The 19,912-nt window shown below is 40.0% G+C and overlaps 1 protein-coding gene across 2 annotated transcripts in view; it reads left to right on the top strand.

Annotated features, from left to right (window-relative positions):
• The window catches only part of RSF1 (remodeling and spacing factor 1), a 63,002-nt gene that overhangs the window by 755 nt on the left and 42,335 nt on the right, over nt 1-19,912 (top strand). The window lies entirely within an intron of this gene.

Here is a 19,912-nt window from a genome sequence, read left to right as displayed (position 1 = left end):
GTCGCTTCGCTGCCCACCCCCCCCACCCCCCCTCGCCATGTATGTGTCCGTTTTTACATCTCCCCTGAAACAAAAAAGGGACATGCACACACAAGGCAATGTCCTGATCCTCTTTCACCCCCTCTCCTTTCCTCTCTCTGTATGTGGGGGGAGGAGTGGGGGGGGCACAGAGAAGCCCTGAGCCCTCCCCACGGCTGCCGTTGTAGGCCATCTCCTCCCCACACACACAGACAGCCATTGTGTGCCACCTCCATCCCTCCCTTCTCCTCCCTCTCGTCCCCTCTTGTTGGTGGGGGGGGATAAGCTCGCTGCTTGCTTCTTCTCTTCCCCCCCCCCACCTGAGCTGTGCGAGGTGGAGGGATGGGTTATGCACTCCACTGTTTTCTTTCAAGCTGCTCCTCCTCTCTCCTCTCCTCTCTCCAGTAGCAGATTTGGTTGCCAGACCCTCTAATTCCTGCTCCGTGCAATGGATGTGGGAGGGCCCAGGCCAAGCGAGCAGCCTGGGGAGGGCTGTGTGGGGGCGGTGGTAAGAATATAGAGGGGAAGGTGCTTGTTGCTCTTGGTCTCTTGTCTCTGTTATTGGTTTGGTTGTTGCCTCTGCACTCTTGCCACATAGGGAGACCGTGGAGCTCACGGCGCATGCTCGGCAAGGCCCCATAGAAACTTCCTGCTGCTGGAGAAGCTCAGCTCAGGGCTGCTTTTGGTCCAACAGCCCCTGCTTTTTCCCCCAAAAGACACTCGCTCTCACCTCCTTCCCCAGCAAACCCACCCTGTATGTGTGTGGGGGGGTGGATTAAACCGGCGTGGAGGTACTTCCTCATGTAAAGGAAGTTGCTTTTTGCAAAGTGCAGACATCCTATCTGTGAGTTCACAACAGTCACTGCTGAAATATAATGAAATAAGATGAGTGTATTGTCTCCTCATGTTGACTGGTGCCTAATCAATATGAAGAAGACAGGTGAGATCTGCTGACTTCTAAAAACAGGGGTAACTTTAATGAAAATAGGTATTTATATTTAGTTCCTCAGCACTCCTGTGCCTTTTATGTTATATAAAGGACTCGTTAGAAAAAGCATTGTTTTGTTAAACTTTTGCAAGACTTATTCATAAAAACCACCAGCATACTTAAAAGCTTGAATTTTTAGTGAAAATACTCCTTTTAAAGTGATGGCTGTAAAGAAAAGTAATGCTTTTACTGTGTGACACAAGTGGGTGTGTAAGAGTAATTTTCTTGTGTGAACTGCAGAATAAATTAAAATAAAAGGTTGAGAGAGTGACCTGTGTTTTAAATATATGCATTTGATTAAAAAAAAAAATATTCCAATGACTTTAATTGCATAATGGGGGGCGGGGGGTGTTTGTCAATAGGACAATGATTACTGCATAGCCCTTTTTAGAAAAGCTTTCAAATGACTTGCATTATGGAGTTTGTGTTATGGGTTGATTTGATATGTGCCAAATTTTTGAACTTTTTTTTTTCTGTATTGCCCTTCCTGTTTGGCAGGGGGCAGGTTATTCTCACTGCTTTAGAACAGTCCCCCCAGATGGGAGCAGTTTTATCTCCTGAATATGTAATCTCTAAATTACTTGGGGTTTTTTGCTTGTGTTTGGTGTAGATGATATATTTGCTTGCGTTTTCTCATCTCTAAGAAAGTGTGGAGGTATGAAAAACAAACTTGGGTGATTCTTCACGCTTTGTGTGATAACTTGTGCGACGGGGGTTTTCTTTTCCTTTGATACAACCAACTCGCTGGGCTTGGTTTCTGGTGCCGGTAGCTGTTAGCTGATCTATTTTATGCTTTTGGATAAACGGTTGCAGTGACTAGATTTCTCTATGTGATTTTTACTTCAGTTAGTCCCCAAAGTGGTGCTTTTAAGGGTACAAGTCATAAAGTTGCTAAACATGGATTGAAAACTGAAATGGTCCTTTTTTTTTCTGCACATCTGTTATTTACCAACTGTGTTGTTTCCTTGGATAGCAAAAGGGATTTTGATTTCAGTTATATACAGTTAGTTTCACTTTTGACACCAGCATTGCTTGACAGTGGATTTGCATTCACAGTAATACATAATAAAATCTAAGCAAATAGCTACAAAAGCTCAGAGTGTTTTTTTTCTGAACTACTTAGAATCTGGACCAAGTTATAAATCTCAACTGCCAGGTAATGGCTCGTTGGAACTCCTCTCCATATTAATTTTGCAATCAAGGAAGGGAATTGGTAGTTTGGTGGTTTTGTTGATTACCTTTAACATTGTTTTGATGCTCAGCAGTTTCAAAAGTGTTTTTTGGAGTGGTTATTTTATTTTTAAACGTGGCCTATATTGTCTTGTGTGAAGGGTTACTCTTGGAAGATGCCATGGAAGTTATTTTCTTTATATTAGGACCCTCAAGGAGAACTAGGAGCTCAAGTTTGAATGTTGTTGCATAGTTGTAGAACAGTCATTTTCTATCCTGTTAATAATTAGAACCTTGTTCATTATGAAGGAAACAATGTATAACCTTCCCTTACAGGAAGGGAGGGATGCTGTGTGATGCTGAGCAAATGTTGACAGCTAGGAAGCTATCAAATATTTCTTAGAGGGATTTTAGATTTTTGTTAATGCTCAGACAGTGCTTGAACTTTTGAGCCATATTACCTCTCCTGCCTGAGAATTTCAAGACAAGTAGTAATGACAGCAGTGCTCAAGTATGAATAGTTTTCCATAGTAGTCTGACTAGTTACGATATCAAATTAACTTACACTAGTAGCGGGTTAGATGTTTTAACTGTGTGTACACAGGTATGGTCTTGTCTTAAAATGCACAAACCAATCTAAAATGTTCTTTGGGATCTGGTGGGTAATGTAAACGGTGCTTGAACAGGAAAATAAGAATGTGTGGTGTTGATTTTGCCCATCGCTACTGAATGGTGGCATAAACTGGTAGCTGTGGAAATAGTCTGCTTCTTAGGAAGGTTGTACAATAAAATAGCTTAACTTTTCCTGCTGGTGGTTTATTTGAAAGTTGCAACTATTCAAAGTAATGAGACCTGTGGTTATCTGGTGAAGATTTTATTTTATGAAGAATAATTATCTTCCCTTTGAGAATGGTTATCCTTGCTTTACATAAAATGTTGTGACTTGGGTCGCAATTATGACAATCTTAAACTTCTTTGGAAAGAGTAAAGTCGAGTGTCTGTCAAGATGGTGACAGTGTTAACTCACAAAATTTGCTAGTTGATATGCCTCAAAAAGTAAATTGTTTCTTGTAGGATTTATTAAAAAGCAACCCAATATATGATTTTAATCGGAACTTCTGAGGGCTGGGAGATGTTGTTACCCCCATATTACTGTACTTTTAGATGCAAAACTAAGGTAATAGTACAGATCATTCTACAGTGTGCTGCAGTACTGTATCTCTTGCCTCTGCTAGCTTCCAGAGGCAAAACTGTGCAAACTGGAACAAATCATCACAGGAAGCCAATGCTTGTTCTCCTTGTTCTAACAAACGTACACTCTCTTTTTTTACTAAGAGTTTTACTTGCAACAGAAGAACAGTTGCAAATTTAAATAGTAAATATGTGATAGAGGGGAGTGAGAACTATATCTGTATTTAGGGCTGTGTTTAAGGAACCATGATATCAAATCACCACCTCCTTTGTGTCAGTAAATAGCTTGAGAATCGGTATAAATGTTAATTAAGCACTTGGTCTCTTGTGAATGAAAATATTAGTAGAATGTTAGCTTGCACAACAGAGATCTAATTTTACACATGACTACGCAAAATGCTTGCTGGTTTGCCAGGTTCCCTAGTGTGTGAATGGGGGAACCTCTCCCGGAGGTGAATGGCATCTTCCGAAGTGTTTTAGGCTGTGATAGCTCATCAATTTTTGCAGGCTTTTCTTAGCAGTATGGGGTTTGATTTGTTCTTGATTGAAATGGTAACAAGTATGCATGCTTTTCATATTCTTTCAGCAAAATAGCAAACTTGCATTGGAATCTTGCTGGTAATGATCATGCTAAAGGCGGTCTTGAAAACAGCAAGTGTGTTTTGGTGTGTGGATTTCTAGTCTTGAGGCACTCTTCTGTATCCTCCCCACAGCTCAGACTTCTTTATCTCCTTTGACTCTTGACAATCACCCTGACAGACTGACCCAGCCTAGAAGTTTGTTGCTTTATTGCAGTATGAATGTGCTGTGTTTGTTTGGAGTTTGATAATAAAAACACTCTTCACATGTTGGCTCGGGTTTAAGTGGTGTAAAGAAAGATGTGATGAGATGCACATGCCTGGTAGTAGGTCTGTTTTTGTAAATCTTTTCTCCCCTTCCCCTTTTCTGTTCTTATAATGAGAACTGAGGTTAATGACAGGTAGCTTGTGAAAATCTGTGCAAGCCATTTATAGTTTTTTTAATTTCTTTCTTCTATTTTCTAATCTCTATTTTAATTTCTTCTCTTTCTTTTAATACCCGATACTACCTTGTAGAACTGGAAAAAAAAAAAAAAAGTCTTTGGAGCTACCATGCTTCAAAGCAGTAAGTTATGTTTTACAAGCTGTTGTATTTTTTCTGTATCTTCTAGACACCTAACATCTTTTCCCTTTTCAAATGAATTTGGATGCTGAAGTAATTTGTTTCAGTGGGTTATGTCAGGTTTTTTTATTGTCATTGCAATGCCTCTGGAAAGCTTTACAGCATTAAGGGCTCTTACCATTCTCTGAAGAAATTAACAATTAATGTTGACTTAAACTGCTGCTGAATATCTATATGGGAGAAATATAACTGAAGCTTTGTAGCTGTTTAATATAGCAAGCAAAAGCCAACCATATCTAATGACAAGGAGTTTGACAGACTTTTAAGCTCAAGATTAGGTGTGTTCCTGATGAAGATGGTAGTGAAACAGTGTTCTGTTAATGTGATTGATCTTTCTTGTATTTAATGTTTGATATCAAGCATGTTTGTGTACTATTGATCAGAAGTTACGGGTTTTGACGTGACTCTTAGGTAAAGTCATGATACATTGCAGTAACATGCAATATCCACAGTAGACTGGTCAGTATTAAAAGTAGGCGATAAATGTGATATGGAAGTACTGTCAAACATTATTTCACTTAAAGTTTAATAGTTGATACTGTACTTGAGATTTATTAACTGGTTTCAATGCAGAAAGATTCATTCATGTGGTGTCCTCTTATGTAAACAAACAAGTTCTGACATCTACTGTTGGTAGTGTCTGTAATGCTGGATGGGTGGAGTTTATTCACACACTATATATTGCTGAATCTCCTTCATTAAACATATTAAGTGTGTGGCTATATCGATATTACAAGCTTGCTTCTGCCATAAAGCTGTATCAGCTAGTCAGAGGTAATGCTTTTCATCTGCTCTGCAGGTCTGAGTGTTTGTATCTTTTCACACCCTTTCCTTTATGAGTAAGAAATTTAACTGCTGTTCTGAATCAGTCAAGTAGTTATCACCTGAATGCAGGTTGAACTTATTGCGTATATGTGGAATATAAGTAGATCATTGCTTTCTTGCTGCACCTAGGGACTGAACCAAAACATTTATGTCAAAGCCATTAATCTAACACCTGTTAGTAAAATGCAGTATTTTTAACTTAGCAACAAACTGTTGGAGAATAAAAGTGTATCTAGTAAACTTTAGAATGTGGTGTATTACTTCTGTGCTTGTTTCATTTTTGAGTATGATGGAAGTTCTACACCTCTAATGTTCCTAACCATCAAATGAACTGATTTGTTGAAGGTAGACTCCAGTGGCTTGGAGCTGAAATTCTCAAACAGCATAACAGGGTTAAATTCTAGAGAAAGTAAGTAGCAGGGGTAATCATTCTTGTACCAACTTCATGGCAAATAAGTCTCTAATGCAGAATAAACTCCTCTTGTCTACACTTCAGTCACTTTAGATCAATATGACTTTAAGGTCAGTATGCCTTATCCACATGTGCTTTCCAGTTGTTCATTTAAGAAGTGAATTAAGTTTACCTTGGAATTAATTATCTCATAATAGAGTATGGATGCATATCTTTGTTTTAACTATTCCTATTTTGTTATTTTTTCCATGGTGAGATTCCGTATTTTTATGTGTATTGAGCTGGCACGTCAGCTCACCTGAGCGTGCTCTCGTATTTAGGCTGGCAATGCCAGTTTTAACTAGACTCCACATCATCTTCTGATCCTATGTAGAAGACAGGAAAACACTGGACTTCTGGGGAGACAAGCCATTCGGTCTCTTTCCAGTAACACTGCCCATCTGAAAGAGATGACAGAATGCCATGTGGAATGGGAAAAAAGAACTCAGGATGCTGCTCTCCAGGCACAAATGAGCTGTGGAAGGACATCCAAGGCCCCCTGCCAAAGTTCAGCCATCCTAGGGATTATGCAGGTTCTCTTGGACCATGTGCCACCATCGAGGAAGGGTGGTATGCTTTTGGTAGGTGGCTTTGTTGAATTCCAGCACACCTTGGATGTACAGAATGGGAGGAAAAACTTTTGACATTACTTTCAAGTCATGGTCTTAAGGCTTATTTCAGGACAAGTCTGTAAGATCTGGGGTTGCTGGTGGAAAATTTTCTGGCCAGTGTGAGATGATGTTTACTGAAAGAAGCTGTATTGTGGTATATTTGTATCGGAGGACTTTACAAACATCAAAGTGAGTTGTGTATGACACCATCACATGTAAGCTGGAAGTTACGTTTTGTCCAGCAATCCATCAGCACTGTACCTTGTCCTTGGCCCTGGCCAACTTCAGAGGTCTGCAGAAGCTGTAAGGGTTTCTCAGAATAGTCTCCCTGCATCCATGTTTGTAGCTCAGTGGCTTCCTACACCAGCTATGGATGCAGCTTTTTTTCCTCTTGTTTGGGATTATTTCAAGCTGGTGTTGTCTCATGTAAGAACAGTTAGCGGATAGATGTGTGCAGTTATTGGTGCCCGCTGCCTGGTACACATGCTTCTGAGCCCATCCCAAAGCTGACATTTAGATTAGCTTGTTTATGGCCTGTACTAAACTGAGAAGCTCATGGGAACTTCTGGAAAACTCATAGTATTGTTGATATGAAGAGTAAAACAAAGTAACTATTAGTGGTGTTTCTGTGCTCTTCAGTAGCTGATAGACTGCATCCCTCAGGCAGAAACCTGGTAGATTTGGGGGGGGGAGGGAGAGAACCTACTTAGTGACTTGGTAATATTATCCTACTGGAGGAAGAAGACAATGGCAGAAAGACTTCGTGTGGGGTGAAGGACAGGACAGGAGCTACCGAAGGACTGAACTCACAGGAAGGGGCAGTTGATGGGAAGATGGTGAATAAATTTGCTGCTGAAGAATATTGTGGCTATGTGCTCACTGCTGCCTCAAAGCCAGTTGTCTTGCAGTTCTTTGAAAGTATCCATTTTAACATCAAGATCTCTCTCTGGGCTGTATAATGTTTCTTAGCGGTACAGCTGCGTTCCTCTAGGTTAATGGCAGTTGGAGTTGGAGATACTCAGGACTTCATGTTTATCTGCCATAGCTGGGACAAGTGTCCTCTGGTGTCCTCACAGGGCAACCTCTGTTGTGCTCCTCTGGGAGGAAACGCAGATGTACGGCTGGCGAGAGCGCTGAAGTTGCATTCCAGGAGTATCTCCTGATGCAGACTGTCTGCACCGGGACTGCACGGTGCACTGCAGAGATCGCCCATCCCATGGCAGGGAAGCTGCCAGGCTGCCTGCCCAGGCTGCAGCAGTGTGGAGCACGCTCCCCTTGTGCTGCAGGCTCTCCCCTCGTTCCCTGCTTCGGCACCAGTGCTGGGGCAGAATAATGCATCAATGGCTTTGGCTGTGGGCTTCAATAAAATTGTCTGGTTGGTTCCAAATGTTAAAATCATTGAGAAATAATAAAACTTGTACAAAAGGTGCGTATATTTTTTTTTGTTTCCTCCAGCCTTGCAGTAAGCATAGTTTGTTGCAGTTGTGGAATAGCAAGGTCTGTGGCTGTTCGTAACACTAAGATGATCTATCCATCCTATTTCATTACCCTTTCTCCTCTCCCCACTTCTCCCCAAATCAATGAACTCTCCTTTGCTTCAGTTGTTCTACAAACCTTGACAAACATTTTAGCATTAACAAGTATTTCTTAGTAGCCTCTAGCATTTGTCAGTCTCTTGTATATGCAGTTTGCCATCAGCCTGATACTGTTATTTCTCTTCCCCAAGAGCCAAACAAAGCTCTTAAAGCTTGAGCAGCAGAGAATTTCTCAGAACTACAGTAGAAATTGTGACTCTGTTGATGTTTGTAATGGTCTGGGGAAAACAAACATTTCTCAAAGTGAGGGAAGGTCTATTTCTAAAGATTCCTGTGTTTCAGCAGCTGTGCTTTAGTATTCGATTTCTTTCTATTATGATCATTTAGATCTTGTGGTACCTTGGAGAAAAGCGCTGCTTACCCTTGAACTCGCAGGTGTGATTGATATTTGAAGAATATTATAACAAGCAAGTCATACCTCACCAGTTCCAGCCTTGCAAATCCCCTTTTCCAAGAAAATGGTGTTTATCAGCATGAAGCTCTGCAACTTTTTTGGTTGTCTTAGGCTGTACCGTTTTTCTGTCCTAACAGTCAGTTCTGGTTGGCAAAGTCCTGAACCCAGTAGTGTGCTGAGTGAAGTTGGTTGTTAAAGTTTGTGTGCAAGTAATCATTTGATTTCCTACTCCACTCAGTGTCCCTCAGGTACTGCCTTGGCTATTTTCCAACTCATCTTTAGCTCTCTAGTAGCAGAAGTGCAAGGGCACGTTCATTGCCTTTTAGTATTAATGACTACCAGGATTATAATGGTTTCCTCCTGAGAGCAAACTGCAATGGTTCACAAAAGCCATATTAATTAGTGGACGATAGAAGTGTGGAAATTTTAGTTTGATCCCAGAACCTGCAGTGTGGCGTTCTTGTAGTTATCAACAATACGTTGCAAGAAAGCATCCAAGGTGGAGAGCTGCATGGCAGGATGCAACAACAACAAAAATGCTCAAAAAAAAAAAAAGCCAGTATTGCTTGGAGGTGGTAGTTGAAAGGGAACTAGCTTAAGCTGGCCTAAAGTGGCCACGTGAATGCCCTGCTTTGCAAAAGATACTTCCAGTAAGTGGCAAAACTGTCCCTTGAAAGGTATATTTAAGCTTAGACAAATTCTGTAACAGACAGTACTAGCTGACCTCCTAAATAACACTTTAGCAATCTGTATGAAGGTTAACAAAGGTTAGCAGCAGGTAAGAAAAATTGATACGATAACAACGGAGCGTTTGGAAGACCTAACGTTTATAAGAAGGGAGACCAGAAGGACTAGTTGTAAGTCAAGGAATAAAAATGCTATGTCATAGATGGAGCATGCTTGCAAAGCTAGTAGAGGTTTCTGAATGCGTGTTCATCTGACAAACGGGAGTAGGATGGTGAAGGTAAGTGTAAGGGCTAAATGTCCAAGTTTTTATGCCAAGTAGAAATTGTTTGAAAGGTGGAAATCTAACCCTGGTGAAGTCCAGGAGGAGAACGTACTCGTAGCTGGCAGTAGAAAGAAGGAAGCTAAAAAACCCACGGTGGATTTGGAGAGCGTGTGGACAGAGAAGTGTCTTGCATAAAAAGAAAAAAAAATCTAGGAAACGTGGGTGTCTAAAATCATCAGCTACAATACAATGATTAAAATAAGTATATTGCTGAGAACTTAAATAACTTCTTTGCATAAGGTGTCATTATTAGGCTAATTTGTGATATGTTTATTCTAGTTATGCTGCCTTTCTGGTAATAAAGATGAAATATGATAAAACTGACATGTTAGGAAATGATGTACTGGAACACGCTAATAATGTGAAAGCATGCTGAGTGCCAGGATTAGGTACTCATTTGGCTTTCTGAAAAAGTTTGAAAATACAGCTGGTAAAAATATACAAACTCGTATTGGAGTACAGTAGTGGAAAACAGTGTGTCTAGCACATTTTAAAGAGTCTAACAAAGATTTAGGGAATCAAAAGCAAGGAGCTTTTACATCTGGTTTTGATAAACCTTATGAAATTGGAATTTCATAGTTCTGATAGTTGTATTAGTTATTCCCCAAAGAAAAATATTCTGCTGTTTTCTTTTGAAAGCATGGATAGTTCTTTTGAAGCATAGATAGATGGATCATGCTTGACATACTTACATATAGATGCAGAGTCTTTGAAGGAGGTTACTGATTAAAGTGGTTGACTTGTGTTCCACAGCAACCTTACCTGATATGACCAAAATAGTAACTCTCATGCCCAGCCCTTTCTTTGACATTATTCTTTGTGGCAGGAGGAATCAGGTGAGCCATTGCAGTCTACAGCCCAATGTGTTAATGCAAACTGATGTTGCCAGTGGTCTGTGTTCATGCTGTCGATTTTAAGTTAGGACTAGCTGAGGAGTGGATTTGCTTTCTGTTTATCTCTGATAACCCTCCCTGGCAGAGGGTTAGAGAACATCGAGGAATGCATCACTCAACCATTCCAGCTAAGTCAACCACTGAACTGTGAGTCAGCATCCAAAATGGTCATTGGTTGAGAGGGAAAGCATCATCATAAACCTTAAACTGATGAACCAACAGGAAGGTGGTTAGAAAAAGAGGTTTGTTTTTTTTTTTTGTCACTGTGGTATAAATAAAGTAGAATTCTGAATTATTTTTTTTTTTAATGGCATGGGCAATTAATCTTATTTGCCCAGAAAGCAGGAAGGAGATGAGTTGTTTTAAAAAAGATCAAGGTGAAAGATAGTTAACCTGGCCTAAGGGGAAATACTGCTGTGGATAAAACAGTATTCTGAATGCGCAACAAAACTGCGAATGAAACGGAGTTACAAGTATGCATTAGAAGGGAAAACATTCATGACAAATACATCCGAGAATATTTAAAATGAGCTGTTAGCTCAACAAAATATTCTAGGTAGTATTCCGATAGGTCAGAGGAAAGCACCCCTTTTAACATGGAGCTGGAGTTTAAAAATTAACAAAATACCAGATAGCATGAACAATGGGCTGAGAATCATACGTAGAACTTGGGGGATATTTTATTTTGGGTATGTGTATCTACCTCTAATTTTGTTCATTGCTTGTTTGCCTTCATCTTGATTTTAGTGCTCAGCTGTGGCAGCTCCATCTTGAAAGATAATGGAGACAGATCAGAGACTAAGGAGGACTGTATGAAAGTTTCTGGAAAAAGGGTACTATTAACTTCAGAGGAGATTTTTAAAAGTATACAAAGCAAGGCTCCTAGAGGTTTGCATTCCTTTTATATTGTAAAACCAGAAAAATGGTGTATTGAATGAAATTTAAAAGTAATTCAGATTTAAATGCCTTTCACATGTTCTGTAATTACAATTGATTGCTGCAAATTATTACTGAGGCCAGAGCTCAAAAAGATTTAGGCACTAATGAATATTGAGTTGTAGTGAAAATATTTAAAAATAAAAGTAAGAGCATGAAGTTTCTTGCTTCTAAGTTAAGCCAGGCTCTAACTAAAAAGAGGATTTAAAGATAACCTAGGGGCAGGTAATTTCATATGTGTGCTGTGAGTTTTCATTACCCGTGTTCTGAAACAGCAGATGGTGGTCACTGTCAAACCGAGTGCTGGATTATACACACTGTGACTCATCATTTTCTTCCAAATGCTATGCACAAACACACAGTTTCTACTGCCAAGGTTTCTTCTCCCTTCTTTCTACCTGTTTTGTGCTGTACAGGAGGGGAAGGATCTCCTGATGTCACAAGTTTTATGTTTTTCAGGTACTGTTGCGTTTTCGGGAAGCCGGTTGGGTGGGAAGATTCAGGTGGCACTTTTCCTTCTGCCTGCATCGCGAGCTGCCAGGCTCTTCCCCCATCCTGATAGCATCTACGCATGGTTGTTTAGGTTGGAGGGTTTGTATCTCAAACATGAGTTTTAAGTGATGGTAATATGCAAATGGTTGCTAGAAACTCATCATCCCTTCAGGCTGTTACACTCATCTTTCTTTCTAGCTCAGATTAAAAAGTTGTGTAAAAGGTGGCTGGCGGCAACCGGGCCTGAGTTACAGAGAGGTAACGGCGCTGGCAGTCTGGCAAACTGGTCTGTGGCTTTGAGTCTGCCTAGATGGACAGGAGATGATGGCGACCCCAAAGCTAACAGTCTTGGCTACCCCTGTGAAGCTGCAACAGCCCCAAAGTTATAACCGTTTCTTGCAATTAAAAGAATTACGTTAACGGGGGTAGATAATTTAATACTGTTAGCAGGTCAAAACATGAGTTTGCTCATAGAATTTTATACTTGAGTTGCATGTTTCAAGGAATGAAACTTCTGTGAATCCTCACTTTGTATGAGATTCAGATATCAGCTTGCAAGAGGACATAAGCGGTTTCCTTTTTCTTTAAGTCTAAGTAAGTCTTTATTTTAGACCCAAGCTTAAGAAGGTCAGTCAATAACCACACTGTGTTTTTATTTACTACTAGGACTTTGTCAGGTAATCGTCTTGGATGGTTGTGCTTCTTAAATTTCTATTCTCACTTGCTTCCTTGGTTTCTTTGAAAATAATGGAGAAAAAGTTGCTACTAGTTGTGAAACCATTTAAAAGAAGCCTCAAATTCTGTGCTAATTGGATTAAACTTGTAAAATTTTGGGTTTGTGATTGTGAATTCAGCTGTAGAATTACTTTCATCCAGCTGTGTGACTGCCGCCTTTCACAGGATTCTTCGTCAGCTGCTGGAAACGTTGCTCTCATGACTGTGTTGCCGAAGTCTCTGAAATGTGGTGCATGTTTTTCTGGATCTCTGGTATTTCTGTAAAATATTTTAAATTTTCTTGTGCACTGCTGATAAATTAATGAACTGATGTTACTGTAGAGCAGAACAAAAGTGCAGTTACTTACTTCCAACTGACAGGGAAGTGTGTTCTGCATTGCAGAATGACTCGTGTTGGCTTCACCTTCAAAGTTTGCTTATGTTGATCCTTAAAGAAAACTCGTGCTCACATAATGCTGCTGTTTGTAAAATGCCGAATGCTTACTGAGTAGTACTTACTTTTTCTACAGAAATTAGTCACTGCTGAATGTTTTGCAAAATATAAAATGTATGTCTTTGTAGCATGGTTATGTTCTTGTACTTCTTTAAGGTCCAGTAAACTACAATTTTTTTTTTTAATTGGGAGACCTAAGTTTGCCAAACTAGGTTTTCAAGAAAAGGTGTCTGTAATATTTGACAGTTACAGAGAAACTGCCAAGAAACATTCACCTGTTGATACTGTCTAGTAAAGTTGTTGGTAAATGAAAGATGAAATGGTGAATCCCAGAGTATAAATGAGACTTATTTGAAGTGCAGGTTGGATGACTAGTGATTAGAGAAAAAACATGCTATTTTTAAAGTTGAACCCCAAAAAAGGGCAGAAATATCTTTGTAGTAGATCTCATCTGATATATGAAAAAGGATAAATCTTTGTTTTGTTTTTTTTTCCCCCACTGAAGACTGAGGAATGATAATCTCTAACCTTGGTAACAAAACTTATTTTAGAAAAGTGATTTTTATTCTATCTGCTCTGAATTTTTTAATATTGCCTTTTTATGCAAATAAGAGATGTGGGAGAAAGTGATTTTATAGTGTAATCAACATCCTTCTTCTGTTAATGCTGAAGAAAACTCTCGGACAGTACCTGAGACATTTAGCAAAATTCACACCAGAGTGGTGTTTCTAGTAACTAAACAAAGTAAGGAATTAAAAAGCATTTAATTTTGTCCTTGTTTTCATATAATAAAAAAGGACTTGCATTCAACTTATCCTCTAACAGAACACATTAAAAGAAGCTTGTTACATTTGTTATGTGAATAAAGCTAAATGAAGCTGAAGCCTTCTTAACTACTGATGTATGCAACTCTATGTTCGTATGTTTAATCTTGATTTTCACTTATTTCACTGCACTGAGGATACTTTAGTTTAATATAACGGGATATATGCTCTTTCACACGCTTAAAGAATTGATTTTGTCTGCAAGGAATGTCTGTGCATGGACAAACCTTATGAACTAAGGTCAGATCTGCAATGGCAATCCTGTGTCTTAATGGGGAGCGTAAGAGCTTAGGGAATGGTTTAAGAATGAGATGTACTCCCCAGTACCTGGTAACACTCCTGTATTCCCAAGAGTTTCCCCCAAGACCTTACATACATTAATTTTCACTGGAAAAACTTGCCAGATGCTCTACAACAGAATGAATCTCACCAAATGTATTTAGCAGAGCTTAGATGTTTACTTTAGGATGAGTTGAGTCTTCCTAAAAGTGTTATTCTCTCCAGGGGTTATAAATGGATTATATGGAACTAGCTCAGATGTAAATATCTACATTTGTTTAGATGAATCCTACTGCTATGCTGCTGCCCTTTCCTAGCTTTTAATGGCAAAATACCTAAAAAATTTTGGGAGCTAGGAGTAGGGACTAAAGCCCAGGCTCCTTTTTCACAGGAATTAGACTCACGCTTTTCTTCCCCTTTATTTGGGCCCTTGCATCTTGCATTTCTCACTGTCTGCCTTGTGGCTGGGCTGCCTTCCTAGGAGTGGGAGTTATAATTTTGAACCTTCTGAGAGTGAACGAATTAAATTTTACCATTTCTTGAATGGCTGTGTAACTACTTAGTGTTAGATGAAAAGGTAAACATTGCCATCTCAACTTCTTTTGTGTGCATCCTCTCCGGTAAGTGTGAACTTCCATTAATTGTAACAGCCGGCAGATGCCTCAGTCCAGACTGAGATCGGGATGTAAATCTTCGTTTTGCTACTGATCTTTCCGGAGAGGTGTTGCGTTTCTGAATACGTGCCACTTCAGCATTTCCTATTGTAGAGCTGAAGAATCCCATCTGATCAACCCATCAACCCCCCTTTTTTTTACTAGGGCTCCTAACTCTGCTTGTGCTTTCTGTAAGACACCTTGGTGCCTAACACAGTCAAAACGGGGCACCTTACTTGTTAGATGTATGCGGTGTGGGTAAGTGTATTCCGCAACATGCTCCAAAGGCTGGCTTCCAGTGCCCGAACTGGGCATGCTGATGCCATCCACTGTAGCTTTTCCCTGCCTGGCTCTTTTTTCAGTGAAAAAAAACTACTGAAAGCTACTAAAATCTTTCCGAAGTGGGCTTATCCAGTGTATCGGGAAGCTGTGTGGGTGTATACTTGCACTGAGGAGCTGTGAAGCACTCCAGAATCCACTGCTAAAGCGTAATCTTTGTGATTACCTTTCACCTTTGTCACACCTACTCTAAGAATCATAGAATCACAGAATGGTTTGGGTTGGAAAGGACCTTGAAGACCATCTCGTTCCAACCCCCTGCCATGGGCAGGGACACCTTCCACTAGACCCGGTTGCTCAAAGCCCCATCCAGCCTGGCCTTGAACACTGCCAGGGATGGGGCAGCCACAGCCTCTCTGGGCAACCTGTGCCAGTGCCTCGCCACCCTCACAGTGAAGAACTTCCTCCTTACATCTAATCTAAATCTACCCTCTTTCAGTTTAAAGCTAGTACCCGTCATCTTATCGCTATACTCCCTGTTAAAGAGTCCCTCCCCATCTTTCCTGTAGGCCCCCTTTAGGTACCTGAAGGCTGCTCTAAGGTCTCCCTGGAGCCTTCTCTTCTCCAGGCTGAACCACCCCAACTCTCTCAGTTCAGTGCTAAGGAGGGAAATGAGGCTTTTCTGCTCATAGTCTAAAAGTCCTGGATAATTATGACAATTATATTGGAGGCTGAGATGCCTCAGCAGGCAAAAAAAATCCCGGAGTTGTTTTAGAAGATCTTATTTCCTGATTTTTACTAGCCAGAATGAAAGATACTTGCACTGCTGTGTCTTTGCTTTTATAGGCTGTGGTCCCAGCAGTTTCAGAGTCAAGTGCTTGCATACACATGCATTAAGGATCAGCAAGTCAAGTGCTCTTAGGTAGTTGAAATGCACGGTGTGGTCACTGCGAGTGATTTAACTGTGAACAATTACAATCTGTTACAATTTCACATTTTCAGTACCTGTTTTTCAGTGCAGTCTGCTTGTTTGCACATTGCTGCCACAGCCTGATTTTTCTCACTCGCTGTTCATGTGTCCGGACTTTGTGGAATGGAGCCCATTTTTTATTCAGTACATTTTTTGAGGCAGTAAACTGGGCTTTTATTTGCTGTCTTTCCTTTCCTGGGCTATTTCCAGTTTCTAAAATAGATCGTGTGCTATTTTTTCCTGCATTGTTTTCAAAGTAATTTTCCTTTCTTCTTTTTCTACCTCCATTTCTTTTTCATTGCCCAGTACAGCATGCTTTTCTTCCTAAATTTTATGCTTTATTCTAACATCAGTCTTGCTTTTGTTAACCTTTCTGCTGTTGCTTAATATACTAGCTTAAAAAACCCCAACATTGCTAGGAACTTAATAGCCAGAGAATGAAACAGAGGACTTGTCATTTAGGTGAAAAATTAAACCATCCTATTAGGTGAAAAATTAAACCATCTCATAACTGCTAAAGGGCTGCTGAAAAACAGCTGAACTTCTGTGTAGGGGTTTTTTTTAGGTCAGTATGGTCTTTAACTCCAGCTTCAAGAGTTCAACAGATAACAATGCATACTTTTTTTTTTAATCTCAGTTTCAGGTATAGTGAGAAGGTGACTGATGGTGGTGTGGGCATTAGAGAGCACAAGCATAATCAGATTGATTTGCAGGCAATGGAAGAGGGTAAAATAAAAAAAAAAAGAGGGAAGGGTGCTCAATAACAGTTTTGACAGATGATAAAGTCTAAATATTTGAAAATAATCTCATAGCTAAAATTAGAGCTGTATTTTAAGGTCACATCCCAGTTGCAGCAAGGACTAATGCAGTGAAGTCAGTAGCAAGGTCTGTTACGCTAGTGACACAACTTACTAGAAGAACTGGGGGTGGAAAAGGCTTTTTGGTCCCAGTTGAAAGCACTATCCACATTGGTCACAATTCATCTGGAGGCAGCAGTGAAAGAGGTGGTGGGCTGGGATCCTTGCGTGGGGATGGCTGGGAGGGGTTTATCAGCAAGATAAAAATCTTAACTTTGCTGAATATTAGAGTGGCATGTGCTCTGAATAGTCCAGGCAAGCAGAGAGTCTTCTAGTAGGTATTTGCACAGATAAGAGATACAAAGGTACTCCGATATTTGTGTGAAAATGATCTAGCTGCTGAGTATCCAGATTTCAAAGTACTTCCCTAGGATAACAATGTCATTTAAATGTGAGCGTGGTTTGTTTGTTTTTAATGCCTGCCAGAAATCTTTCTAGGAACAGGATATAAAACTGCTACTTGGTGACTTGTTCTTTCTGTTTTGATCTTCGGTTTAATTACAGCATGTTTGATTGCTCTTTTCATTCACTCGGGAGGCAGAGCGGTTACATTTTTTTCCCCTTCCTGTGTGTCTTTTTTTTATGGGCATGCAACTTGGTAGGATGATAATACTCATCAAGTGACTCAGCTAGAAAATAAGATCTTTAGATTGTCCTTTGGAACAGGAGCGACTGCTTTTTCATGTTGGGAAACACTATAGAGGTCAAATGCTTCAAATTTTTTTTATGCCAAGCTTGCTGCGTGAGTATGGGGCTCCTTATTATCACAGTTATTTGTCAGAGGTTCACTGCAACTTCTTGCCTGGTTCATACTAGAGGTTTTGTCCTTCCATTTATTTATCATGCCAAGTTCTTACCAAGGCCATCATTTTTCTCTATGGTCTATAAACTTCTTAATAACACATCCCAACTATAGAGATCCCATTTTCCTTATACTAAGAGTTGAGATAAGAAAGAAGTTAGATTGTTCCTAGAGAAGAATATTGATGTTACCATAAACCAGCACTGCTTCTGAAGGAGATGCTATCCCCTTTCTTTTCCCAAGTGTTTTGCTATTTAATGAACCAGATGAGGCTCTTACCTTTGGTTGAAACTAAGCTAGAAGACAAAGTGTTTGCTGCCTCAAACTGCTCATGGGACTTCTCCATTTTTGTGTACAAGTCTGGAGAATATTAAAGACGTTAGAAATGTGGTCACTTGTCTATTGGGTACTCTTGTGTCTTTTGTAAGGGATGCAACCAACTGGTTTTAAGAAAATTTGTGCGTAAGGGCTTGTCTGTGAAGGGAATTAAGTGCATGGTTAGTGTGTGGTGGGCTAAGAGGTAAATTGACCACATAGCAACTCTTCACCAGTGTCTGAGCGGATGCTCTTGCCTCTGCACGTACCTCTAGTATGGTTCCCTCCAGCACTGACAGCAGAGGGAGCTGAACATGGTGGAAGCTAGCTTGTCTTTGCTTACCGTTAAATTCTTTGTGCAGGGTGCCAGTACCAAATACATGTCATTTTTGTATAGGTTACTGTGAGCTAGCTTCCCTTAGCAGAAAAGAAGGGGAGGTGGGAGATTATTAATTACCCCATCGATCTTGGCTGTCTACCTGCTAAGCGTGGTTTTATTTGACAGCGGAGTCACAGTGTGCAAAGGTAATTTTGGTCAAGGGAGAAAGGTGAAAAAGAGCGAACTGTTAACGGAAGTATTTGCCGTGTATATCTTATGAGTCACTTTTTTCTTCCATTTGCCAAAACAAGTTAGCATGGAAAAAGGTTTTACTAGCGTAACTGGGAAGACCTGTTTGTGTTTGTGAAGTGTGAAAGCTGCCAGCAGCCTTTGCATCCCAAAATGTTATTTCTCGTTCCCTTCCCCCTAAGTCCCCACAGCACAAGGGGTTCAGTGTGCTTTTCCCTTATACCTGGAGGAGGAGAGGAAGCATGGGCTTTGCAGTCCACTTCAGTACCAGGGATTGTGCGTACATCATGGTTCTGATCTTCCCCTCTTTGTCCAGCACTTCAGATCTGCTCTGATAACGAAGGTTTTTTATTTTTAATAATTTTCCAAATAATAAGTTCCCCTTATCCTCCCTCTAGACCCAGGGCTTTGTCTGTCATCTACGTTTTCTCTTTTCCTCCTTTATTTCGGTTCTGTTAAGGCGAGTGTTCAGCTGTGAGCATATTCATTTTGGCAGGGAAAATAAGTAGAGGTAAAATGGGGTTATGGTTATATGGGAAGGTGTTAATGGGTACCCACAGCCAGGCCTTTAATCCACGGTTGTGCAGGTGTTTGAAAGTTACAGCTTTTCTAACCAGATGATGGGGTTTCCATGTGTTCATACTTTTTCCTCTTCTGTTTCAATTTTCTGTCTTTCTCAAATTTATTAGAAATGTGTGACTGATGTATGGGATGTTCCCTGAAATGCTGGAGTAGATAGAACAGTGTTCAAAGGGTATTGTATGAGGTCCAGACAAGAGCCTGCCCTCCAGGAAAGTGCAGGACTTAACAAATTGGCTAAACTCCACCAGAAGCCCTATAATTGTATATACAGTGACTCATTCTTTCTGACTCATGGCTTCTTCCTATGAAGAGTCTGTATTTTTGAATATCTAGCAGATGGCACCATGGTTTAATTATACTTGATTCTTTGAAACATTTTTTCTTTTAAAGTAGTGCTGTACAATTTTTATTAGCCCTGTGCACAGAGTCCTGGTTTTTTCTTCACCACTTAAGTGCATTCTATGAAGGTTTTAGAGAGCTACTATATTACTTTTCAGCGTTTCATAAAAGTTTGAGAATATCATTCAGATTTAGGGGGTTTTTTGGTATATGTTCCATCACAGTTTTTTGGTCAAATCCTTCTGCAGAATGGCTATTATGCATGAAAGATGCTATGTATTGTTCCTTCCCTTATGTGAAATTTAAAAAAATGCAAAACATTAATTAGGTTATTATACAAGTTCCTGAAATAAGTGATGCAGGTCCCATCTGAATGGAGATGATATTTTACAAAGGAGATGATAGTCCACTGTTGTTTTAAAAAACCCAAACAACACCACAACCCAAAAGTAATTATATGTCATGTTCATTATCTTTGGTATGTTACAAGTAGGATTAGAAGA

The sequence above is a fragment of the Harpia harpyja genome, chromosome 17 (assembly GCF_026419915.1).
Source record: "Harpia harpyja isolate bHarHar1 chromosome 17, bHarHar1 primary haplotype, whole genome shotgun sequence".
Lineage (NCBI taxonomy): Eukaryota > Metazoa > Chordata > Aves > Accipitriformes > Accipitridae > Harpia > Harpia harpyja.
Note: the sequence above shows the minus strand (reverse complement) of the source record. Positions and strands in the feature narration are given on the sequence as shown.